This window comes from Staurois parvus, unplaced genomic scaffold (assembly GCF_062004578.1).
Source record: "Staurois parvus isolate SC_StPar_1 unplaced genomic scaffold, SC_StPar_1.0 ptg000380l, whole genome shotgun sequence".
Taxonomy (NCBI): domain Eukaryota; kingdom Metazoa; phylum Chordata; class Amphibia; order Anura; family Ranidae; genus Staurois; species Staurois parvus.
Window position 1 is genome coordinate 664559 of NW_028318176.1, and position 27288 is coordinate 691846.

General features: G+C 42.6%; 1 long non-coding RNA gene across 2 annotated transcripts in view; it reads right to left on the bottom strand.

Moving 5' to 3' along the window:
* Positions 1–27288, bottom strand: part of LOC149455955 (uncharacterized) — a 305136-nt gene that overhangs the window by 82681 nt on the left and 195167 nt on the right. Inside the window, exon 8 of one of the 2 annotated variants that reach the window (XR_016313986.1) lies at positions 7023–7120. The exons of the other annotated variant lie outside the window; for it this stretch is intronic. This is a non-coding gene — a long non-coding RNA (uncharacterized LOC149455955). Of the gene's footprint in view, positions 1–7022; positions 7121–27288 lie in introns of those variants that run through there. 2 annotated transcript variants of the gene reach the window in all.

Below are 27288 nucleotides of genomic sequence, written 5' to 3' on the forward strand. Positions count from 1 at the left end.
GTAGGTAGTCAGAAAGTGTGATAAGGAAATAAAGCCTTTTAAAAGCCTGAAGGTGCTTATTGGAATATTTCCTGTAGGCAGCTAGACTGCCAAAAAGTCTCTCACGTGTGGTCTCCCCATACTCAGGAGAAGTAGCAGAATGTAATTTGGGGAGTTATTCCACATATACCCATGGCTCTAATACAGTGATCAGTAAAAAAATCTGTACGCTGTACTAATGACACTGGTGACAGGGCAGTGAAGGGGTTAACTGAGGGGCAATCAGGGGGTTAAATGTGACCTATGTGTTTTTACTGTAAAGGTGTGCTGTTTTTACTCAAGTGAGTGACGATCGCGCGTCAGACCCCAGCCCTTCTCACCAAACTTGTGACCGAAGGACTAGCCAATCTAAAACCTCGATGTCACGTGCGTAACAATGCCCAGCCGCACCCTGCACAACAATTTTCCAGCTAATGGACCACAAATCGATGTAGTGGCAGCCTGAATGCGATTGTTACTGGGTCAGGTTAATTACGCTATTAACCTTTCACACTGCCACCACCTCCTTTTTGTACAGAGAAAGAGGAAACTCGGCAATATCAGCAATAACACTATGATGGTTGAAATAAACGTCTGTGCACCACTGTCACCGCAGACAGGTTATACAGAGGGTTAAACACACATAGTAGCGCTCTTCAGTGGCATGAATTCGTAAGTTGCATTAAAAAGCTTTAGAAACAGTTCAACACTTTCAGAAAGTAAGATTTATTACTAAAAGGTCAAACGGGTGCAATAAAAATATTTACAGAAAAAAGATGTAACCAATATATATACAAATACAGAGAGCAATAACACAGCAAAGAGGTAACAGAAAGAAGTTTAGAGAGGTAGAGTACTTGCCAGAAGTCCTGGGTTAAGCAGATCAAGTTTCAGAGCAAAAGGGCACCGTCTCCCAAGTTGGTTCTGATGTTAAAAGGGAGATTTCTTCAACTTCAACTCTTAGGCCTGACAGCCTATTTTGTCGTCCCCCAGCAGGGGGTGTTTCTGAAGCCAAGGACCAATGCCTCATTTGGGGAGGGGTGTCTAGGCGGAGACCCAAGCTAGAACCAAAATCTCTCCTAGCTTATATTTTGGCTCATAACTTTTCCTAGGCACAAGTAACATTCCACCCGCGGGTAGATTAATATGCAGACGCATCTGCGGAACGGTTAGATATGAAATATGAAATACATACTTGAATGGTTCAAGAGATGTAATTTTCTGCTTTCCTATATATTCCAGACAAGGAGTGTGACATATCAAACGGTTTATATTCTCGTGACCAATCTGAAGATATGCCTGGTTTTTATGTATGTCTCTCATATTCCAAGATATGAGACATAGGGGAAAAATGGATTTTAAAAGTGGTATCTAGTTTATGACTCCTCTGGAATGTCTTTGAACTCGGGAAGGCTTGGGTTATCCTTTTACGAGGTGCCAAATTGCACAGTTTCTTAGACCGCCCGGCACCCAGCTCAGAGAGGTTTTATAGCTTGGAGCTACCTGCTGTGCTCTGGCTTGCCTGTGACACTTCCAGCACACACCGACTACATGTCACTGTGGATCTCAGAGAGGGAGGGGGAGGGGGATGAGAAAACTTGTTTGTACAAGATGGATGATCCTTTTCCAAGATTGAGGTTGGAGCAAAATGGTTGAACTGCGTCCATCTCTGTGGGTACAATTGCTACAAAGTGGATCTGTTTCTTCTCTCCCTGGGACAGAATGTGCCCAGAGAGAGAATATTGCTTCATTTGCTATACCTGTGTAAATGTATACACAGGTACAGGATGATGTGTGATAGGCCAGGAATTAATCAGCAGATCCAGGCCAAACAATACTGGCCTGAATCTGTTGATTGACCGGTCAGGCACCAAATCATGGCACCGGCAGGTCGGCTGGCTCACGCATTTCCCAGGCCCGCGATCACAGCAGGAGCATGAATCACGTAATGTATATGTGATTTTGCGCAAGGACTCCGCCCTGTAGCAGTATTGCTGCTATAGGGCAGAGTTAAGGCAATTAAGCCGTTTTAAATGAATGCTACTACTTTCAATTCTTTTGACTATTTAAGAACTACAGTATATTAACCACTTGATTACTAACTAGTCGGTAATTCTCTTCATTGCTAGGACATTTGTTAGTTTTTTGTGCTGTAGTAGTTTCACTGGCAATTACTCGGTCGTGCAACACTGTACCCAAATGCATTTTATATTCATTTTTCTAGACAGATAGAGCTTTTTTGGTTGTATTTAATAACCAATGGAATTTTTATTTTTTTAATATATAAAAAGGAAAAAAGGACAAATCATCCTCAAAAAACTGATGTATTGCATGCTCACAAACTTATTTAATGTAGGACATAATATATACAGTACAGCAGTCAGGGTACAGTGGTCAAGACTATGTAATGCACAGAACAACTTGTATACTGTAATGGTCAGGAGTTAGGTACTCCCTTATGGTGGTGGCACATGCCCCTTTAAATATTGGTGGTCAATGCCATGTGCCCCTTTTAATACTGGTGATATAAGTGACTGTTGGTGGTCATTGATGTTTTCCCCCCATAACACTGGTGGTCAGTGCGCCCCCTATAATGTCCATATGCTCCCTCTGTACCACATTTTTGCTCACTGGAGCTCAGTTAAGGATGATTTCTGCTAAATACCTGCTCAGACTCTTTCTATTTTGGAAACCTCTGCTACGCAACAAACATAACTGCTAAGCTGGAAAAAAAAAACTTGATGTTGAAAAACTGGAGTTTCTTTTACTATTTGTTGCTGGTCTCCATACTTTTGAGGAGGAATGTTTTGGTACAGAAGACAGAGACTTTTGAAGGGAAAATACACAATTTGTTGATGGCATAGTTTGCAGCTTTGAGGAAGACTACTAGTGCATAGCGTGGTGAATTTTATAGTCTACAAATTTCCATATCAGTTTAATCTGTGGCTCCAATGACCCTGCTAAGTGCTTTGGCCATGGCTACATTGAGAGAGGTTGGAAAATCATAACTGGTGATACAGAATATGCCTGTAGTGGTCCTTATCAACACCCCTGGCATCAAATGACGGTGTGAAAATCCTGTATGTGTTACAGAGAACTGCTTAAAGAGAGATTTTGACCAAATGAGCAGTAAACCAGGCTGGTGTTTCTTTCTTGTCTAGAGATTTCCAAAAAGCCTGGAGGATACAAAGGACTCTGAAAAATGGAGGAAAGTCTGCAATAATTGGATGCAATTGCAGTTGTGCTGGCACAGCATCTATTACATCAAAAAATTCACAGACTTATACATGTAGTAAAAAATGGTTTCAGTCGGATGTCCTAACTGGCCTACAGATTAAGGAAGGAGCCTCAATGGACTGATTTATCAGGGCCATACCATGAACCCTGTGGAGAGGGATGAACCAGGCAGATCCAAAAGCAGCCGACCAGTTTGTTCTATTCCAAAAAGCACCAGAATGCATAATATTTGATGTAGCCCAAGCTGAACAAGGAGGATTACTAGGACAGTGAAGGAAACCCCCACCCACTGGAAAGCACTACCATCTCACCACAGTCCAAATAAGGGACACATGCTACATATGACCTGACTTAGCTGTTTGGTCATATACATAAGGTGAGAGCACAACCGGTGGAGGTGTACATTGTATTTGAAAATATCACACGAGGTGTACTGAGGAGCATTCCATATCTACACAACAGTGAATGCAAAATAACTACGGATCTTGCATGGACACTTACAGTTGTGTCCAAAATTATTCAACCCCCACTGAAATTGAGTGTTTTGGCCAGTTTGACATTGCTTTTGATCATTCAGTCATCTTGCTTACATTTACATTAAAGAGGCACTTGTAGGTCAGACAAATATAACATAACAGTTATAATGAAATAACCACAAATGTCTTTTCTGTGCTCACAGCATTATCAGTTTTATTCAACCCCCAAGTGACATTCAATCTTAGTACTTAGTACAGCATCCTTTTACAGTTATAACAGCTTTTAAACGTGAAGCATAGCTTGACACAAGTGTCTTGCAGCGATCTACGGGTATCTTCGCCCATTCTTCATGGGCAAAGGCCTCCAGTTCAGTCACATTCTTAGGCTTGCGCACTGCAACTGCTTTCTTTAAGTCCCACCAGAGGTTCTCAATCGGATTTAAGTCTGGTGACTGCGATGGCCACTCCAAAATGTTCCAGCCTTTCCTCTGCAACCATGCTCTAGTGGACTTGGAGGTATGCTTGGGATCATTGTCCTGTTGAAAGGTCCAACGTCTCCCAAGCCTCAGGTGTGTGACGGACTGCATCACGTTTCCATCCAATATCTCCTGGTACTGAAGAGAATTCATGGTACCTTGCACACGCTGAAGCTTCCCTGTACCTGCAGAAGCAAAACAGCCCCAAAGCATGATTGACCCTCCACCATGCTTCACAGTAGGCAAGGTGTTCTTTTCATCATAGGCCTTGTTCTTCCTCCTCCAAACATAGCGTTGATCCATGGGCCCAAACAGTTCTAATTTTGTTTCATCAGTCCACAGAACACTATCCCACAACTTTTGTGGTTTGTCCACATGGCTTTTGGCATACTGCAGTCGACTCTTCTTATTCTTTGGAGACAGCAAGGGGGTACGCCTGGGAGTTCTGGCACGGAGGCCTTCATTACGCAGTGTGCGTCTTATTGTCTGGGCTGAAACTTCTGTACCCACATCTGACAAATCTTTTCTCAGTTCCTCAGCAGTCACACGGGGACTTCTCTCCACTCTACGCTTCAGGTAGCGCACAGCAGTCGAAGTCAGCATCTTCTTTCTGCCACGACCAGGTAGCGTTTCAACAGTGCCCTTTGCCTTGAATTTGCGAATGATGCTTCCTAAGGTGTCTCTTGGTATGTTTAACATCTTTGCAATCTTCTTATAGCCATTGCCCTTCCTGTGAAGAGAAATCACCTCTTCTCTTGTCTTCCTGGACCATTCTCTTGCCTTCACCATGTTTGTAACCACACCAGTAAATGTCTAGAAGGAGCTGAGTATCACAGTCATTTTAAAGCTGCCTAATTGGTGCTTATTATGCTTGATTGCTGCTCGGTGACATCCACAGGTGTTTTCAATACCTGATGGAAAGCACCTGTATGAACCTCTGTTCTTCAGAGTGGTAGTCTTTAAGGGGTTGAATAATTGTGGCAATGAAGAAACCACATAAGAACCATTTACTACTGTATTACATAAACAATTGATGTCATTTTAGTTGCATTTGGGTAGTTACAACGTCCTTGTAGGATTTGATTCTGAATACAATTCCAAATGTACACTATAGTCCCTAAACCCCTTTACAGCATTGGGGGTTGAATAATTTTGGACACAACTGTATATAATAGTTCATTTGTTGGATGATTTAAGTTGTTAATTTATTGATAGAGGAGCACGGCACCGCATTGCTACGTAAAAATAATTAACACATTTGTATGGGTATGTGTACGGTGTGAGCGATTCACAATTATTTACATAGAATATTATTTGGCATTTGCACTTACAATAGCAGCTCACAAGATTTTTCTATTTATTGTTTTACTTATAGGATTGGCAGGAGAACTGCTAAGACGCTAGGAGATGAAAAAGAATGAGGAACAGGAGAATGGTGGCAGAGGAGGAAGGTACCGGCTCTAAAATGTAAACAATAGTATTGGTCATCACAGTGATCACAGTTTAGATCACAGACTAAAGGCACAGAGCCGATCAGCGTGGCTCTGTGCCTTTAGTCTGTAATCTGAACTAACCACAGCTTGATCACAGGCATTTAAAGGATGCACTGGCCGCCTTTGCCTTATTATAAACAACACTCCTGAAATACAAGCCCACCATCTGGCCATTTTAAACATACACAAAGAGATCAGTGGAGCAAAAATGGAGCAGCCACTGTTGGTTTGCTTTTAAAAACACAGGCTTGTAAATTAGATCTAGGCTCCACTACTTAGCAAGCAACTGACCAGGAACAAGTATGCAGTGTGGGAAATTAGAGTTCTAAGACCTCTATGGCTGCCTACTTGTTCCAGTTTAGCAATGCAAGGGAGAGCATTCTGGAACTTACAGAGTCAACAATGGAAGTCCATTTATTTCTAATATTCCAGGTTCCCTCTAACACTTCAGTTAGGCTGGGTATAGACACTGGATGACAGTAGTAGCAAACAACAAAGTCCCCCCTCCTGATATGCATATAAATATGTCTGCACCTAAATTAATGAGATTGTAGACAGAACTTGTTAACATTAAGAAGAAAACTCTGGACTCAAGCCCATGGGTTGAATAGGCCGGGGCCCTTCATTATAGGTATTAAAAAATATTTACCTGTTATATTACCAAAATTAAGTAAATTAATAACTAAACAACAAATCAACATAAATACTTAGAATTATACACATTAAGCTCAGCTATTAGGCTTAGCAATTGCTATTTCTATAGCTAAGCTCAATCTAAAATTTTACTAAAACTTAAAGTCCCCTTTCAGAGAAACCTCATAAAAGAGTCACGACAAAGGTGGGAGAGCAGGATGTGCTTTTTCTTGAGTTCAATAGCCGATTACACACTTAGTGACACATCCTCTGTTTTTTATAGGTGACAGCTTGTGCCAGAGGATCGTATAGAAGACAGGAGACATAACCTTTACCAATCACAGGTAAGCATGCAAATTGCTCACAACCTCTAGAACATTCCCCAGTCTGCCTTGATCCCATAGGTGGTGGGTTGGGGACTTTTGCATGACCCACCCCCCACCTTTCATTCTGTGCTTGGTATTATGAGACCTGTTCAGATTTCAAAGCAGTGCTGCGTTTTCCACTAATAAATTCAAAGCGCCATATAGATTCTGACAGATTCTTACAGAACTGATAGAAAAACTTTGCACTATCAGCAGTACAAACCAGATATCAGTAACAGCTCATAAGTCTCTACATTACATTTATGTATCAGGGTTGAGCAAGCAACAGAAATCTGTAAATTCACAGATGTATATATCCAGTACCTGCAGGAGATTCAGGGGTGAATAGAACTGTCCATCTGATAATGGTCCAGGTCACAAAAGAGGGGCTCGTTCACAAACACTTTGCATCATTAAGCGTCCTGAAAATAAACAAATTCAGAATGTTAAATTGTTGATGTAAATGCATTCATTAGTAATGGGTAAATCTAAGTACATTTTTTTTCATTATATTTTTATAATGAATTTTTTAAGTATAATCTTTTTTAAAATGTATAACATACTGTTGCCTTTTTTTTATATAAATATATTGTTGTAATGAAAAAATAGTTTTTCTTTTATATTTATTTGAAAGATAAAATGTTTTTTTCTTGTATTTGTAAGCATTTAGTAGTGTTGTGTTGCTTATTGCATTTTGTACACAAGATGGCGCCAGGTTCAGCTTTGCTAAGTCTCTGCTGTAAAATCATGCATTTGTTTGCATTTACTAGTGATATATAATTCATCTGATTGTTTAAAGATAATCCGCCATAGTGTTCAGTTGTTTTCGTGTCAAGTGTCCCATATATTCAGTTCTAAGGGACACAGGCACTGGCAATGTATCTGGGTGTGTTTGGCTTCAGTGCTAATGTGTATTTTCCTGTTTTGGTATTAGCATTGATTGAAATAGGACCTCACAGATGACAAAACGCATTGGGAGGAGTCAGCATGCAGCGGAACGTGGCGGCCATCTTGTTGGTTAGAAACATACCATTTGGTTATATGGTGACATGCTGCTTTAATTATCTTTTGATGTATGTTTAATACTATGTTGTAAGGCAATAAATCCTGCTTATCATACTACACTATGAGGATTCTTTTGCTTTTTGGATGATTTTGTCCTCTTTGAGGATAATTCATTGTTTCAGGTCTATATTTGGCAAATTACCTGAAGTATCAGTTGGGAGCTAATGCCTTGATTTGGGAATCAATTGAGAGGGATCCAATAGGCATCTATCTACATCCAACATTTGGAGTTCACCTGACGTTTTCAGAGGCAATAGTGTCTGAGTTCGTCATCCTAATTTGATATCCACACTACGTTCTTCCTGACCGGCACTTAATTGTGTGGTCATTCCAGTCTGGTAAGAGGCAGTATTTCTTGAGGTGCTGGTGATGGTGGATTCCCAAAGCATTTTTTTGAACTATTTGAATCTATATTTGTCATTAGAGACTTTTTATTTTTCATTTTTTCATTGGACTTTTTAATTTTTATTAATTATTTATTTCATGTTTAGTTCTAGTTTTGTAATTATAGCGCTGTGCCTTTTCTGTTTTCTCATGAGGAGCAGCCACTGGTGTGTATAGATCATTACAGAGAATTTATGGACTTTTTAATAAAAGGATTTGTAAGACTACTACAGTGCCTTGAAAAAATATTCATACCCGTTGAAATTTTCCATATTTTGTCATGTTACAACCAAAAACGTAAATATATTTTATTGCAATTTTATGTGATAGGCCGACACAAAGTGGCACATGACTGTGAAGTGGAAGGAAAATGATAGCTGGTTCTCAATTTTTTTTACAAATAAATATCTGAAAAGTGTGGCGTGCATTTGTATTCGGCCCCTTTACTCTGATACCCCTAACTAAAATCTAGTGGAACCAATTAGTAAATATAGTCCACCTGTGTGTTATTTAAACTCATATAAATACAGCTGTTCTGTGAAGTCCTCAGAGTTTGTTAGAGAACATTAGTGAACAAACAGCATCATGAAGGCCAAGGAACACCTCAGACAGGTCAGGCATAAAGCTTTGGAGAAATTTAAAGCAGGGTTAGGCTATAAACAAGCTTTGAACATCTCACGGAGCACTATACAATCCATCTTCCACTTAGTTTAACACAATGTAGTGCACTATATGTGTGGTGTCCTGTGTGTTGCTTCACAAAAAAGAAAATCTCTTAACCTGCATCGAGGTGCATTGCTGCACTTTCATTTTGAATGGGCCGTCAACACAGTGTTCTACAATGCATGACAATGCCTGTGTGGTGGTGCAGGATGGTGTCAGTGGGTCCTTATTCTCACTGTAGTCTAACACACAGGAGTGACTGATTCATTAGATGAACGGGAAGGAGTTGGGGAGGGGGATTTGTCTCTCTACCAGTCTGAGCGCTGCTGCACAGGGGAAAACAGGAGGCTGACAAACAAGAAAGATACAGGTACTAATGCTAGTTCTGTGCAGTAATACACTTTTAAAATAAATGCATAACTCGATTCAATAGTGATCTTATAGCTGCATGGAGATTAATTAACTTCATGCCATCTGCTGCAAACAAATACTGCTAAAAAAAAATGAAAGAAAAACTTTTTAATCAGAGTATAGCATCAAGTCAAGTAAACTCCTGGGATATTGATCTGGTCAGTTAGGTAGCAGAGGGGGTTGTTAATCAGTTTCAGATGCTTTGGTGTTAATGAAATTCACAAAAGGTACACTAGATGGGCAACAATGAGACAACCCCCAAAACAGGAATGGTTTTACAGATGGAGGCCACTGACATTTTTTTCCTTACTCATGTTTTCCGACAGTTTTTCAGTAGTTTTGCATTTGGCTAAGGTCAGTGTCACTACTGGTAGCATGAGGTGATACCTGGACCCTACAGAGGTTGCACAGGCAGTCCAACTCCTCCAGGATGGCACATCAATACGTGCCATTGCCAGAAGGTTTGCTGAGTCTCCCAGCACAGTCTCAAGAGCATGGAGGCGAATGCAGAGGATAGGCAGTTACTCTAGGAGAGCTGGACAGGGCTGTAGAAGGTCCTTAACCTATCAGCAGGACCGGTATCTGCTCCTTTGTGCAAGGAGGAACAGGATAAGCACTGCCAGAGCCCTACAAAATGACCTCCAGCAGGCCACTGGTGTGAATGTGTCTGACCAATCAAAAACAGACTTCATGAGGGTGGCCTGAGGGCCCAACTTCTTTCCATAGAGCTCAACTGGCATTTACCATTGAACACCAGAATTGGCAGGTCCACCACTGGCGCCCTGTGCTTTGCACAGATGAGAGCAGGTTCACCCTGAGCACATGTGACAGACGTGAAAGGGTCTGGAGAAGCCGTGAAGAACGTTATGCTGCCTGTAACATCGTTCAGCATGATTATTTTGGTGGTGGGTCAGTGATGGTCTGGGGAGGCATATCCATGGACGGACGCACAGACCTCTATAGGCAGACAATGGCACCCTGACTGCCATTAGTTATCGGGATGAAATCCTTGGACCCACTGTCAGATCCTACACTGGTGCAGTGGGTCCTGGGTTCCTCCTGGTTCAAGACAATGCCCAGCCTCATGTGGCAAAACTATGCAGGCAGTTCCTGGAGGATGAAGGAATTGATACCACTGAATGGCCCCCACGGAGTGAACTGGGGCTTAGGAGTTGATTTACTAAAACTGGAGTGTGCAAAATCTGGTGCAGCTGTTCATCTTAGCCAATAAGCTTTTAACTTCAGCTTGTTCAATTATGCTTTGACAGAAAAACCTGCAAGCTGATTGGTTTCTGTGTAGAGCTGGACTAGATTTTGCACTCTTCTTTTTAGTAAATCAACCCCTTACTGCACCTGACCAGGAATCCAGCACTGTCCTCACCCATGCCGGTTCTTCAACAGTCTTTGGGTCCCCAGCGCCAGCATGTTTGCTAAGGAAAGCCAGCTGTGACTCCTTGTGTCTTCACAGCGGGCTTCCCACTATGCAGGTGCGAGCTGTGCTGTTCTATCGGACTAGTCCCACAGCCATCTTGGACCTGTGACGTTCCCAGGAGGTTTCAGGTAACCATTACAACAATAAAAACCTGACAGGGATTGTACCCTTCACTACTCTATGCAAAACGAGGAAAAGGGTTTTAGATACAAATTAACCTTCTTTGATTAATGTTATACACCTTATGGCCTGAATGTTATTATTTTATCAACCACCCCCTTACCTACAGAAAAATATCCTTCAGCCATGCTGACAACACTAGCTAAATCCCTGCAAGATATTACCATTTATATTTAGATTAGGATAAAAGAAGCATATGCATTGCACAGACTCAGCTCCTATTCTAGATGAGGGTAGGGAAGCAATCCAAGTTATTTACAAAATACAGCTGAAATAACCCTAAGGGCAAACAGGTAAAACCCTCTAATAGATTTCTATGTTACACAGCCTACATTAGCAACAACAAACACAAGATCTGAACTCAGGGACAAATCTAAAAATGAAGGAAGGAAACATTCATAATTCATAGTGGTCTGTTACAAAGACTGTGAAGATGAGTATATCTCAGGAATTGCTTAGGTCATTAGATACAGCATTTAAAGTAGAACTTTGGTCTATTCCAAACATATATACATAATGAAGAATAAGTTCAGTAATAGAGTGGAGGTAATTTTAACAAGTTTTCTCTGTAACATAAAAAGGATTGAAGGAAGGGAGAGGTGCCAGACCACCAATTGTCTAGCTCAGTTTATTAGGAAGACATCAATATACAATAAAATTCACTCACAAAAGTCTGAGGTAACGGCATCTTGTGACAGGAGGTGAAGCCACTGTGAGCAAGTTATCATGCTGCAGATATGTGCAAACGAACTAAACCCATCCTCTATACATGATCCAATCTGATCTGATAGGATTACCTTCTAATGATAGCAAAGGTAGAGCTGAGTGAATCTGCTTTTTTTTACGCCCTTTCTTCTGACATTGATGAGTCCCTTTTCACACTTACTGCAATCTAGTGATGGCGCTGCAACTCATTCAGACAAATATCCCTGTTGTCTTACCCTTTGGGTCAGCCGTAATTTCTAGTGTTTCAGCGCAAAGCAGTCATGCAGCCTCAGGCTGGGCTTTTATGTTGACTTTTGCTTTTCAATCAACAGTAGATCACACCTAGCCCTGCCCAGTCCAACCCACTGAACTATGCCTAGCCCCGACCAGTTTTGCCCAGCAAATCATGCCTAGTCAACGCAGATTACCAAATGGAATTGTGCAATAATTCCTGATTCCTCATCTAGGCATAGGGATCCCCCCACTGCCTTCTGGGATGTCCACTACACACATTGCTGGAGGCAGCTTCATTAAGGGGCACATACGCACTCTGAGTTCCTGCGTATTTGCAGACATGTCACAGGTTTCTTCCAGGTGTTGAGAAAAAGCAGAGACCTGTAGCATGTCTGCCTATGGGCAAGATCCCCCGTACATGTGCAAACATGCTGCAGGTCTCTATCAGAGTCTACATAACTGAAAGCAGCAGTATGTCCGCACACCTGTGGGAATCCCCACACATGAACAGACTTGCTACAGGTTTCTTCCACAACCCAAATAGCTCCCATAGACTTTGGCATCTCTGTGCACATACAGGATACTTCAAGATGGTGATGCCTAGGCAAAGTGGTGCAAGGAGGACTCAGTTGCAAGGCAGACACCTCTAGACTTCATCGATTAGTAGGTTTTCTTTTTTTGTTGATACCATACAGGGCCAATTGTTACATACGTTTTGTGGCTTACTGAATTTATTGAAGTCAGAGTATTGCATGACAGTGATGCAACTAAAATTTTAGGAAGGAGTTCAGCAAAGGTAGCGTCTGTACTCCTCTCAGCACGGGTTTCCTTCAGGCCCTGTTCAGCTTGTAGAAAAAAAATTGGGTACAGCAAGCTTTCTCAAAGCATTTGTAAAGCTTTTGGCAAGCTTGTAGCACCCTTGTCAAGGCCTTTAAAGCACCATTCAGTTTGGAAAAGCAAAACCAACAGAAACTGGCTGACTTTCGGCCAGTGTGTTTAGCTGTCTTTCCAACAGAAGTCAGTCTAACAACCGACTTTTGTTGAAGGGACATGCTGGAAAACCAGCATCCGATCAGCGCTTTCAGTGTTTTGGCGGGCAGAACACAAAGGCCCAGCGGGAGAGATAGCCGCACTAACATTGCATGTGTTAGTATAGTGAACTGTTCGTTTTTCTTGGTCAGCCCACTAGCTTGAATGAAAGATGAAACTTTATGTGTGTACCGGGCTTAACACCTCAGGAGTGCTTCAGCACCAACTGAAGCTTGTTGAAAGCCCAATTATACCCTTGTTGTGTATTACTGCAGCCACGGTGCATATACAGTAATATGGAGTTTTGTTTTTTTTTTGTTTTCAGGTGTCAAAATGTTAATTTTTGACCACAGTGAGGAGTATATTCAAAAGGAGTAGGGTGGATATTTTTTCTCAAAATCAAATGAATTTCTAACAGTTAATAGTTTTTTTTCAGGAAAGTCCATTTCTTCCAAAATCAAATGTTAAAACTCAAATGAAATTTGAAAGTACTTTTGAAAGGAATTTGTCAATTCATCAAAATGAACTGAGAAACTTAGTATACATTTTCTTTTACAATGGATTTTATTATACATAACACAACAACAAAGAGACAATCAAAAGAAAGATCACTGGCACAAAAGAATAAAGGTATACAATTCTTCTGATGAGGGACATAACAAATGCACTGAAGTATTGACACAGAGAGAAACTGAGCACATAAACACAATATATAAAAGGATGGAATGAAACCTTATAAATTGTGTTAACAGCAAACAAGTATCGACCAATGAGCTAGTAGGCAAAGGCCAAAGATAATCACCAAAATCGCATACAGAGGGTAGGAAAAGCTGAGCACGGAGCCTCACTGGACGCACATTGGTACTCTACACCAAAGGCTCTTGAGAAAGTCTGACAGGTATATAAAACATTGCAGATACGATTCTCTAGGAGTATTACAATCAGCGCAAATAGCCTAAAGACTGACAAAAACAAAGGAAAGAAAGAGAAAGAAAAGAAAAAAGCAAAGAAGGGAGAAACAAGGGTAGTAAAGACAAAGAAAGGACTGCAGGGGATCGTGCCAGGAGAGTCTTATATCGACAGAAGGGTCTGGTCAAATATACACAGTTGAGCCACATCAATCCAGGGGCGCCAAATCTGCAAAAACTTGTTTGAGCTTTGACCTGTCTCAAAACTTTGTTTTTGAGATGCGATGCCAGCTGCCGCTCAGGACGGAGTAGGCCTACTAACGGTTTAAATAATAGCGCCTCATATGGGTTGCACTTAATATCTGTGTGTAACATAGTGCGGAGAAGGGCATAGACCCTAATCCATAGTCTGCACACCTTGAGGCAAGTCCACCAAATATGAGCCATGGTGCCTATTTGTTGACAACCCCGAAAGCAAGTCGGAGAATATTAGGGGATAAAACACGCCAGCCAGGCAGACGTATAATATCAACTGTAAAGGACCTTGTAGGCATTTTCTAAAAAAACAACATTCCTCGAACATTTAGACAATGTTTGAGTCATGATCCGCCAGTCTTGCTGATCTAGACAACCCCCGAGTTCCGATTGCCAATGCTGATGATAAGAGCGAACCAGGGGTGTCCTATAAGAAATAATAGCGGAGTAGACAAGAGAGATCAAGCCTGGCGCCTGAGGCCTGTGCCTGCAAAGACTTTCGAAGGGAGTCGGCCTATAGGGTCCCGAAAGGGCTTGTAATAATGTAGTAAGAAAGTGACAGAGTTGAAGATAGCCAAAATGCTCCCTCAACGGGATGTAATAAGAAGAACGCAGAGTCTCAAAAGTAAGTATCCGAGTAGGAGAGAGCAAAGTGTGCACGTCGTAGAAGCCATAAGCCGGCCACCATGCAATCTGTCCAGGACTGTCAAGGCCCGGGGGAAACAATGGATTGTGGAGTAGGCGCATCAAAGGTAAGTGAGCAGAAATGAGACCAGCTGAATATTTAATGGTATCCCAAATTCAAAGTGTGTGCGCTAACGTCGGACTAGGAGGTGACCGGCGACAAATAGAGGGGAGCCACGGCAAAGAAGAAAGTGGTGTCGGGTGGGAGTCCATCAGATCCACAGGGGAATATTACGAGACATGTGAAGATGGACTAGTGGAGCAATATTCGCCACTAGGTAATAAGCATGAAGATTCAGGACAGACAGTCCACCCTTGGTCCTACGGGCAAATAAAATTCTCTTATTAATGCTAGGGCGTGTGGAGCCCCGGATAAAAGACAGAAGTTTCCGTTGATGAATGCGTAAAATATATGCAAATAAGGACAGGGACCAGTAAAACCCGAAACACATATAATAATTTAGGGAGATAAGTCATAGGGATCGCATTCATTCTACCGAACCACAAAAGCAGGAGATGAGCCCAAGAAGACAACATCTCCGGCAAATCCTTAAAGAGGGGAAATTAGCCTGATAAAGTCCTTTGTAAGACGGGGAAGAGCTTGATCCCCAAATATGGCAAGGCCGAAAACCATTGAAAAAAAAAATGAATGGAGGGGTGTGTCCAAGATGGCACCGGGTGCAGACATCTCCTCCTGAGCTCCGGCACCCTGATCCTCCATCCGCTGCCATCCGGGGAGCGGGGGCCACCCGCGACGTATCCCCGGCTGCCTGGACCTTGTCTGACATCCGAGGAGGGGTGTCGAGCAACTCTGCCCCTTCTCTGAGCATCTGGGGCGCGGGGCGGTTTGAGGCCTACTGCGGCATGTGAAGCCGCGGTCTTTCCTAAATCCGCGGCCGGAGCGGATCACCGCACCTTCACCCTGCCCATCCAGCTCTGGATACAGGTCAGCTATTGGGACAGGCTGGGTGGGTCCCCCTGATCCTCCTGGTGGCCCTGTGGATTACACCATATCCCTGCAGGATCACAGTGAGATACTGGTGATCTGATTTGCTGCAGGAATAGAGCTGGAGGAGGAAAGGAATTCTTCCTAATAACCCCCTTCCCCAGTGGATAAATCAGGAGTGCCTGAGCTATATATATCTTGGCAGCCTCTACTCAGCCTGCATACCCGGCCTGGGTACCATAATCATCTACATTTTACTGGCTGCGGCGTTATGTTGAACCTTCTGTGAACACCTCCCCAGTGGGGGACACGTACGCGAGCCAGGGGGAAAATGCCAACGTGACCTCCCTGTGCCGTGCCACCGAGCTATTTCTTTCGGCCATTGAGCTTTTACACCCTAACGCGTCACTTCAATAGATTGAGGGTGCCTTGGAAACCTGTGGAACACTCCCGGCAATGCACCGCACTCCCCGCACTAAACTTAAACATCGGGCCCGACAACAATCCTCTCCACAGGGCCACATCGCTAAGCTGATACCTAGCCCGCCTGAGCCTGACGACAACACCCAGCTTCCAGGTGATCCTGAGTCTGACGGAGATAGTCAGCGGCAATTCCCATCGGGGATGGCTCATTCTCTTGAACACAATCCCGAAGCCTTGCTACACAAATTCCGTGCTATAGTGCGAGAGGAGATTACAGCTGCCTAGCGCAAATTATCTTCTGATCTGGCGAGAGGCCTAAAGGAGTTGGGCCTGCGCGCCCATCAGTTGGAGCAACGTATGGATCTGGCGACTACAGTCTTGGAAGGTCATGAACAAGAAGTGGAAGATCTACATGCTGAGCTGGATACTTTGAAGGATAAGTTAGAGGATGCTGAGAATAGAGCTCGCAGGGATAATCTCTGCATCCGCGGAATCCCCGAGGCAACTACCGATTTGCAGGGCACTGCTACTGCTCTTTTCCAGGAGTTAGCCCCTGAGATTCCCATGGAACGTTTGGAGTTTGACCGTATCCATAGAGCTCTAGCACCTAAGCCTACGGAGGGCCCTCCCAGAGACATTATTATTAAATTTCACTTGTATCTCACTAAAGAACGTCTACTGCAGGCGGCTCGGAACCGTTCGGTTCTGGAATTTCAAGGTCACCCTGTTCATCTGTTCGCGGATTTGTCCCCAGTCACGATTGCCAAACGTCGTACCTTAAAACCCTATCTTCAAATTCTTCAATCGGCTGATATCAAGTACAGATGGGGCTTCCCTTTCAAGCTTTTATTCTCCTTTCAAGGTCGTCAATTCCAAGCCTCTTCACCTGCGGATCTTCGGCGTCACTTCCAGGAGCTTAAGCTGGAACTGCCACAATCCCAGAGTGAGGAGACTCCAATCCCTACACGTCTTCGAAATTCCCAGTCTTCGCGTAAATCTCCTTCTCCTTCTAGTCAAAATGGTCCACAGGCCCTCCAATCCCTACGGGCCCAACGTTTTCAGGAAGTCTCCGCAACTTGATGTTTAGAAGCTGGCCGTCAGTATATAGCTTAGTCCCATGTGGATTTTTGCTGCCACCTTCTGGACTTGATTCTGGATCTGTTCGGGGATTTTATATCTCCGTGTGTTTTATCTCTTCCAATCCAGAGTAGATGTTTCTTTTCTCTGCACTGATTGGCTGAGATCTCTATAGTCCTGCGATTTTTGGATTGCTTATTTATGGGTGTATTAGCCTCAGTTGTTTGTATAATATTTTTGTATTTTATATCTATGCCGAGTTGTCCCGGTGGATGGTCGTGTCCCCCACCGAGCTGGCTAGCGGTCTGGTCTTCTGTCCCGCCCGCTACCTAGCCTTTATGTGGGTGTTTTACCCACAATTGATAACTATATTGTTTGAATCAACCTCCATGTTTCACAGATATCTTGCTTGTATATCAGATGTCTTCTCCTTTCTTTTTCGTCTCTTTCTCTTTGTCCTTTGTCATGTGTGTTTTGTGTTTTTGTAAATTTTTTTCCAGGGCTCCCGGGGACCGCAGTGGATTTACTCTTCCTTTTTTAGATCTCCATGTCGTTGAACTGGTTATCACTGAATGTCCAGGGGATGAACTCTCCACAGAAACGGGTAAAGATATTTAAGTTTCTCCGGGCTCGCCAAGTTGACATTGCTTGTTTGCAAGAAACTCACTTCTCCACTAATTCTGCCCTAAAATATTTTGATGCACGTTACCCTCAGATATTTCAAGCTAATGGCCCCACTAAACAGAGAGGCGTATTGGTCGCCTTCCATAGTAAAACTCCATTTGTCTGTGTGGGGCGTATTGCTGATCCCAATGGCAGATACCTTCTGCTCCAGGGCACGATTCATGGAATAGATGTTACCATACTGTCCTACTACGCTCCTAACGTTAACCCTGGGCCTTTTTTGTCGCACCTATGTTCTCTTCTGGCTACACACCAACGGGGTATGCTTTTGATGGCAGGGGATTCAAACTTAGTGCTAAACCCTGCATTAGCTAAATATCCAGTAGAGCGCTCTGACCCTTCCGCATCAGCGAAGTCCTTTGTACGCATGTTAAATACCCATGATCTGGTAGATTTATGGCGTGAATTTCATCCTCGGGGGAAAGACTACACTTATTATTCATACCCTCATCATTCTCATTCCAGAATTGACCATGCATTCATTTCATGTAAACACCTCCCTTTGGTTCGCTCTATTTCTATTTTAACGGTCCCATGGTCAGATCATGAGCCTATTCTGGTAGTCTGCCGATCTCTCCTATGTAGGCCGGCCTCCTCTTCCTGGATAATGAACGACTCCTTGCTTTCGCTGGAGGAGATTCAGACAGAGCTACATCGTAAGTCTCAGGAATATTTCCAATTAAATTCGGGTTCTGTCTCTTCTTCAGTAACATTATGGGAAGCATACAAGGCGGTTCTTAGGGGTCATATTATCCACATAGCTTCGAGGCGAAAGAAGGAAAGGCAGTTTAAACAACGTCAGTTGGAATCGAAGTTAGCTTCTGTGTCGGCCCAATTTAAACAGTCACCTTCCCCGTCGAATCGTAGATTGTTGGATCAGGCTCGTTTAGAATTGGATCTGTGCTTAACAGATGAGGCTGTGCGTTCCTTACGTTGGACTCGTCGGAAATGGTACAGCAAAGCAAACAAACCAGACTCTATGTTGGCCCGTAGATTGCGTTCTTTCGCGCAACATCCCAAACCGATATCTTTATGTACTCGTCACAATACCCTTACGAGTAACCCTGTAGCGGTCTTGGAGGAGTTCTGGCACCGACTAGCTAAACTTTACTCTGATCCCACTCGGGCTGACCCTCAGTCCATTTCTGACTTTTTAGCTCGTCTGCCCCTGCCTACTTTAACGCCGGCCCATAAGGATTTGATGGACCGTAATATCCAAGTATCTGAGGTTTTGCAATGCATAGCAGACCTGAAAACGGGCAAACGCCCAGGTCCTGACGGATATACGGCACTATATTATAAGAAATTAGCTGATGTGCTCGCTCCCCACCTTGCCGCTATGTTTAACGCGGTGAAGGGATTCAAATTTTTCCCCGGACTCCTTGACTGCTAATGTGGTTATGATCCCTAAACCGGATCGAGATCACTCTTCTTGGGCAAATTATAGGCCTATTTCTCTTATCAATATCGACATGAAGATTCTTACTAAGATCTTGGCTACTCGATTGAATTCCTTCCTTTCTCGTCTGGTCAAAAAGGACCAGGTGGGATTTGTTCCCCACAGGCAGGCTGGAGATGCTATCAGACGTATTTTGCAATTGCAACATTTGGCCCATACTCGTAAATTCGATATGATGCTGTTATCCTTAGACATCAATAAGGCCTTCGACACTTTATCCTGGCCGTATCTCCTATCGGTCCTTCACCGCTTTGGTTTTGGCCCTTCCTTCTTACGATGGATCTCTTCACTATACACATCCCCTCAAGCAAAGCTTAGATACTACGGATTTGAGTCTTCTACGTTCTCGGTTGCCAGAGGCACTAGACAGGGTTGCCCGCTTTCCCCTTTACTTTTTATCTTAGCCTTGGAACCGTTGGCTGAAGCCATCCGTTTACATCCTGATATTAAGGGGATTGATGTGGCAGGCTCCCAGCATAAATTGTCTTTGTTTGCGGATGATATATTATTGTCAATCTCGAACCCGGGGATTACTTTGCCCAATTTGCTCGCAGTTCTCGATTCCTTTGCCACCCTTTCAGGTTTACATGTCAACCCAGCAAAATCAAGAGCTATGTCAGTTACCCTCTCACCATCACTTTTGGCTACTTTGAAGCAAACGTTCCCTTTTCAATGGCTTTTGGCATTACCATATTTGAGAATTAAGCTTACCCCGACCTATGATGGACTGTATCAGGCTAACTTTCCCACTGTTTTTCATGAGCTGACTGAGTTATTGTCCTCTTGGTCTCATTTCCCGCTTTCATGGTTCGGCAGAATTAATGCAATCCGTATGACCTATCTCCCAAAACTTCTTTACCTATTTCGTGTTTTGCCAGTTCCAGTACCTTCGCATATATTGCGTATCCATCAACGAAAACTTCTGTCCTTTATTTGGAGCTCCTCTCGACCCAGAATTAGCAAACATATCTTATTCGAGCGACGGAGTGCAGGCGGGTTATCTGTTCCGAATCTCCAGTCTTATTATTTGGCGGCTAACATTGCCCCTTTGGCTCATGTTCATGCATCTCATCACTTCCCTCTGTGGGCTGTTGTAGATATGATGGACTCTCACCCGATACCGCTCTCCTCTTTGCCATGGCTTCCTATCTCTCAACGTCCATCTACCCTTAGCCCAACGCTGACGCTTTCGCTACGTCTTTGGGATTCTATCAAATATTCCGCTGGCCTTATCTCTCCTCACCTGCCTCTGTTATGTCTATTGCATAACCCATTATTCCCTCCGGGTAGGGATAATCCTAGACAGTTTGCATGGTGGCAGGCGCATGGTTTTTATGATGTTCACTCACTCCTATCTCCCACTAGAATAATTACCTTTGACGCTCTGCGCTCTTCTTATAATATCCCTCTTCGAGAACATTTTGGTTATCTTCAACTTCGTCACTTCCTAAATACACTAATACGTACGCATCCGGGACCATATCGTCTGTCCCCCTTTGAAAGCCAGTGCAGACATAGACCTCATGCCCCGGGTTTGATCTCTTTGATTTATTCTTCCATTATATCTTATAGAACCCCTCCGGTTCGTTCCTATCATCAGCGTTGGCAGTCTGAATTAGGGGGGACCCTGGATCAACAGGACTGGCAGAACGTGACCCAAACATTATCTAAATGCTCTAGGAATGTCATTATCCTTGAGAATGCCTACAAAATTCTATACAGATGGTATTATACGCCTGCTCGTCTAGCTAGTTTTATCCCTACATATTCCCCGGTCTGTTTTCGGGTTGCCAACAATTGGGCACCATGGCTCATATCTGGTGGACTTGCCCTAAAGTTAGCAGATTATGGATTAGGGTGTATGCCCTCCTCCGCACTATCCTTCACACAGACATTCAACGTAACCCGTATGAAGCGCTTCTATTTAAAACACTGGAGGGTCTTCTCCGTTCTGAACGGCAGCTGGCATCACACTTATTTATGGCAACTAAATTGACAATTGCAAGGGCTTGGAAGACTCCTGTCCTTAGTTTTGAGGCTGTCAAAAACCGGATGAACTTCATAATGGTTAATGAAAAATTGACGGCCATATTGTTGGATACCCATACAAAATTTTTGCAGATATGGCGTCCCTGGTTGGATATAGCTCAACCCTCGAGATTTGACCAGTCCCTTCTGTCGATATGAGGATGGATTTTGCTGTGATTCCCTCGGAGCCCCAACCCCCTCCCCCCTTTTTTTTTTTTTTTTTCTGTTGTTGTTTGTGCTGTCCGTGTCTCTCTACTGTTTGTCTTTTCCTACCCTGCTGTTCAATCTGTCCTTAAACATATTTTTCGGATTGTGCTTGCTGTTTTCTGCGCTACGTCCGCAATACTATTTACGCAATTTAGATTTCTTTATACACTCTAGGATATGATCAGGTACAATTTTTTGGAGAGGCCTCTTCTCGTGCCTCTCCCGTTTTCTATAATGTTGATGTAGCAAAAATTCTCTTTAGAGTTTACATTATCATTGACCCACAGAGGTTTGTTAAACATTCCCTTCTAACCCCTTCCCCCATCCTTTCCTACAGGGCTTCTATGTAAACTCTTCAATTTATGCCTTTATTGATGCATGCCTTGAACCAGCTTTTCGTCATTTACTATGATTTATAATTGTTGGTCATTGAATTTATGCTCAGAATGTCTGTTTATCTTTGTTGAATATTCAATAAAGCTCTTTGTAAAAGAAAAGAAAATGAATGTTGCAGAGTTGCCAGCAGCGAAGAGGAAAGGGTAATAGATATGGGATTGAAATGAAGGCCTGAAAGAACAGCGAAGGAGTCCAGAACCGCCAATAGGTTGGGCAGAGTAACCCCCGGAATCGTAACTGACAACAATATATCGTCCGCAAACAGCGACAACTTACGCTGAGAACCGGCTACATCCAGCCCATCAATATCAGGATGCATACGAATGGCTTCTGCCAGTGGTTCCAAAGCCAAAATGACTAATATAGGAGAGAGCGGGCAACCCTGCTTGTTCCTCCACCAATGGAAAACGTTGAGGACTCAAACCATAGTATTTAAGTTTTGCTTGGAGGCACGTATATAGCGACGAAATCCAACGCAAGAACAAGGGAACAAAAAATGGTGAAGGACCGACATGAGGTAAGGCCAGGATAAGGTGTCAAAGGCTTTATTAATGTCCAAGGATAAGAGCATCATTTCAATTTTGCGGATGTGAGCCTGGTGCTGTAGCTGTAAAATTTGTCTGATTGCCTCCCCTGCTTGCCTATGGGGGACAAAGCCCACCTGATCTTTTTTGATCAGACGAGAAAGAAAAGAGTTCAAACGAGTAGCTAAATTTTTGTAAGGATTTTCATATCGACGTTGATAAGAGAGATTGGCCTATAATTTGCCCAAGAGGAATGGTCCTGCTCCGGTTTCGGGATCACAACAGAATTAGCAGTCAGCAAGTCAGGGGAAAAGGATAAACCTCCTTTCACCGCATTAAAGATGGCTGCGAGGTGAGGGGCCAGAACATTAGCCAGTTTCTTATAATACAAAGCCGTGTAGCCATCGGGGCCTGGATGTTTGCTTGTCTTCAAATTGGCAATACAATGAAAGACTTCCGATATTTGAATATCACGGTTCATCAAATCTCTATGAGCTTGAGTCAAAGTAGGCAAAGACAGTCGAGACATAAAGTCAGAGATAGCATGGGGTTCAGCCCGAGTGGGGTCTGTGTAAAGTTTAGCCAAGTGGTACCAAAACTCCTCCAACACCTATGCAGGATTACTAGGTAGGACATTTTGATGAGTACGCAGGGAAATCGGTTTAGGATTGTCCGTAAAAGAACACAGCCTATGCGCTAGCATAGAATCCGGTTTATTTGCTTTACTGTACCACTTCTGACGCGTCCAGCGCAAGGAGTGCTCGGCATCATCTGTTAAGCAGAGATCCAATTCCAGGCGAGCCTGGTCCAACAACTTACGGTTGGAGGGAGTCGGTGATTGTTTAAATTAGGATGACAAAGTAGCTAATTGTGATTCAAGCTGACGCTGTTTATGTTGCCTCTCCCATTTGCGCCTCGAAGCTACTCGAAGAATATGACCTCGAAGGACTGCCTTGTAAGCTTCCCACAGTGTCACTGAAGCAGAGACAGAACCTGAACTGAGCTGAAAATATTCTTCAGATTTGGAAACTTAGTATACATTTTCATACCAATGCTTGTGGGAAAACTACTAGTGTTTGCACAGCTTAACACAGACAAGCTCTCCAGCAGACTGACATCACTGCCCCCCAAATACCACTCCATTCAACAGCTCTGCCCAGGGAGCAGTCTTTGAGGGAGCATGTCAGACTGCCTGATAACCAGGAGCACTGCAGAACTCTGCTTTATTATGTCAATGAGTGACAACATTATTTAAAATGTTGCTTATATTAAAAAAAAAAGTTGCAATCTAACTAGAAAGTACTTACAAAAAGCTGAAATGGATTAATACAATGATCTCTAAACTGTGGATAAATCGTTTTAACCACTTGACCTCCAGAGGATTTACCCCCTTTAATGACCAGGCCTCTTTTTGCTATTCGGCGCTGCACTCTTTCAACTGAATTGTGCGGTCATGCAATGCTGTACCCAAACGAAATTTATGTCCTTTTTTTCACACAAGTAGAGCCTTCCTTCGGTGGGATTTGATCACCTGTACGCTTTTTATTTTTCGTGCTCTTTCAACTGAATTGTGCGGTCATGCAATGCTGTACCCAAACGAAATTTATGTCCTTTTTTTCACACAAGTAGAGCTTTCCTTCGGTGGGATTTGATCACCTGTACGCTTTTTATTTTTCGTGCTACAAACAAAAAAAGACCGAACATTTTGAAGAAAAACTATATTTTTTACTTTCGGCTATAAAACATATATAGTAAACTCAAAGTTAGTCATAAATTTAGGCCAAAATGTATTTTGCTACATATTTTTGGTAAATAAAAATCTCAATAAGTGTATATTGATTGCTTTGTGTTAAAGGTATAGCATCTACAAACTATAGTATAGATATTGCAATTTGCGCCATTTTTTGCTATACAGCACTGCCATGCAGGTCTCCTGCAGACCTGTCAGTATATCTGTTTGCCTATATGGAATGTACGGCACCAGCGATCTGCTGATCGCTGGTGCAATACTTTACAGGCTGCTGCAACCAAAAATAATAAATGCACATTTTTTTTTACCTGCAAAAAAAATGTGAATTTAATATAATAATAAATTATACATATAATTATTTTTGGTCAAAAGGTGAACTTATCTTTTAAGTGAACCTGGGACTGGGTTATGTACATAAAGAATTTAAATAAATATACTTGCAGTCACTGTGGAGTAATGGATCTTAAAAGATTACATCAGAGACTGTGAAGTGGGTTGCAGTCAGTTTCAACACAGCACCTGCTTTTTGTTTATATCAGAACACTGGAAGGCTGTAAAGTCCTCACCACCGGCTGATGCAAAGGCTGATAGGCTGCCATTTTTAGTGCTTGTGTTGCACATTTTGAGCATTACCTGCTCTACAGTTCCTGCTGGTACAGAGGTAAGCAAGTTCATGTTTTAAAACATTTGTTGCTTGTTACAAATAAGGAAATATTTTAATCTCCAGACTGGCTACAGATTCACTATACTGTACACCTTGCGGTGGTTAGTGTTGCCACCAACAGCATGGGGCCAACAATCCCAGATGGCTTTACCCACCTATACTCTGTAATACAAATGGTGTGTATACATTCAAAAAGAGGTCACCGGTGTGGGAAACCCACAGTGACAAAGAAAGATGGTATAGAAGCTTTTTCTAAACGTGATAAATCCAAGCAAAATCCACGGTAGCTACTAATGGTTTGGATAACAGAATAATTGCTGTAGTTGTAATGCTACTTTTTAGCCATTCTAAAGTTAACAGTAAATGGGCCAAATACTGGCTTAGAACACATCTTAGACTTTCATGGATAATAATCTCCCGCTGCATGGTGATTATGTGACTGTAAAAACCAATAACATCACTTGAACATAATTGTCAGACCCAAATGTATAGGTGACTCTTGTACACACACTACTCTTCCATGCAGATGGACAAGTACTGAGATTGAAAATGCAGTATTGCCAGCTATAGCCACAACCACTGGCAGTCCAATCTACAGCACATGACCATATTTGGACTACTGGTTGGCTTAGCCTCATTGTGATAAATAGATGATATATCCATTATTCATGTCACACCTTTCTAGATTATAAACGCCTTGACTTTCCAACCATTAGAAGCATTTGTTATTCTACAGAGACATTACAACCTACTAAAAAATCTTTGTGCAAGAGGACATGGTTGATCCCTATTTAATGAAGAAAAATAAGCAAGAGTTTCGTCATGTATGGTCTACTAACACTCGCCAACTAAATTGGCTAAACAGTGAGAGGAGTTCTAGCCTTGCAGTGAAGAAATCAAGGATATGCAGATGTCCATGCACTGTACTCTGCTTTTACGCTGTCCATTGACAGGCAAATGCCAGACAGTCACTACCCCTGAATTTGCACATTATTATCCTTTATTTAGGGAGATTGAGGCAAAAGAAGAATAGGGTCATACCAACCAGTAATGATTTCTTCTTCATTTCCTCATTCATACTCAGAATATGGAAGAAAAAAATCGCAGCCTTTTAATTTTTTTCTTGTGAAGTAGACCATGCATATGTAAATCATTTTATAGGCGTTTGTTGTATAGTTTTAATTGTGTATGAACTTTAAGACATATCTTTTCATTACATATGCAAGTTGAGCTTCTTGCTTATCAGTGAATAAGTCCCTATGATTAAAAATAATAGCCTATTTTCAATCTCTAATCACATGAAACACGGACAATGCTACTGGTACAGAAAATTTTATATTTGCTCAAAGTGGTTGTAAAGGCTTAACGTTTTTTACCTTCATGCATTCTGTGCATGAAGGTAAAAACACCTTCTATGTGTAGCAGCCCCACTTACCTGAGCCCCCCGATCTCGATCTTGCTATGTCCATGAGAGCCTCGGCCACTGTCAATCATGGCCAGTGAGCCAATCAGTAGGGCTGTGGCCAAGCCATGGCTGTGTGTGTGAATGAACCCGTGGCTCAATAGTGCGCATGCTCGGGTGCCCCCATAGCAAGCTGCTTCCTGTTGGGGCACCCGACAGGAGGGAGAAGCCAGGAGCACTGGCGGGGGACTGAGAAGAGGAGGATCTGGGATACGCTGTGCAAAACCACTGCACAGAGCAGGTAAGTATCACATGTTTGTTATAAAAAAAAAAAAAAAAAAAGAAGACTTTAGTATCACTTTATGTTGGCCATATATGGTTAATTTATTTCTTTTTTCTCCAAGGAGAAAGCAGGTTGATTGAAAAAACTGAACAAATTCCCCCATCCACACAAGTGAAGTGGATACGGGAATCCTCCTCGCAGTGCCATTATATTCCGACAGCGGGGACCCTCCTGCCAGAAGACTACACAGATCAGAAATGCCGCTGATGGGCAGCTGTGCTGATCAAAGAAACATTTTCCAACAAGCCCGCTCTAGAGCAATCGCTCTTTAGAAATGGAAACGGAAGCAGGTTTTCTGCTGAAACAGCAGATTGACAACAGGTTCCTCTTTTTTAGCCCATGCACCCCATTAAAAGAGCATTTTTGAGAGGAGTTTTTAGGCAAAAAAAACAATAACCCATCTAAGTGAATGTGCTAAACTCTTTTTATTCAACTCATTTAAACATCAATAAACAGCCACCTTGAGCACAACAGTCTTTACGTTGTTTTGCTGTGCACCACAAGTCATTTGAACAGAATGTATAGAACTGTGTAGATGGTAAAGTTCTGGAATGAAAGCTGCAGGAAGAAATGTTGGTTATATTTCATGCAAATATCATCCTGCTAAAAAGCAATACATAGTATTTTAGACCACCTACATGAAAACATTACATATTATTTTATTACAAAATATACAACTACATCTCCAGGATCCCATTTAAAATATTTTTCAAACAATTAGGTGGAAATTTGATTAG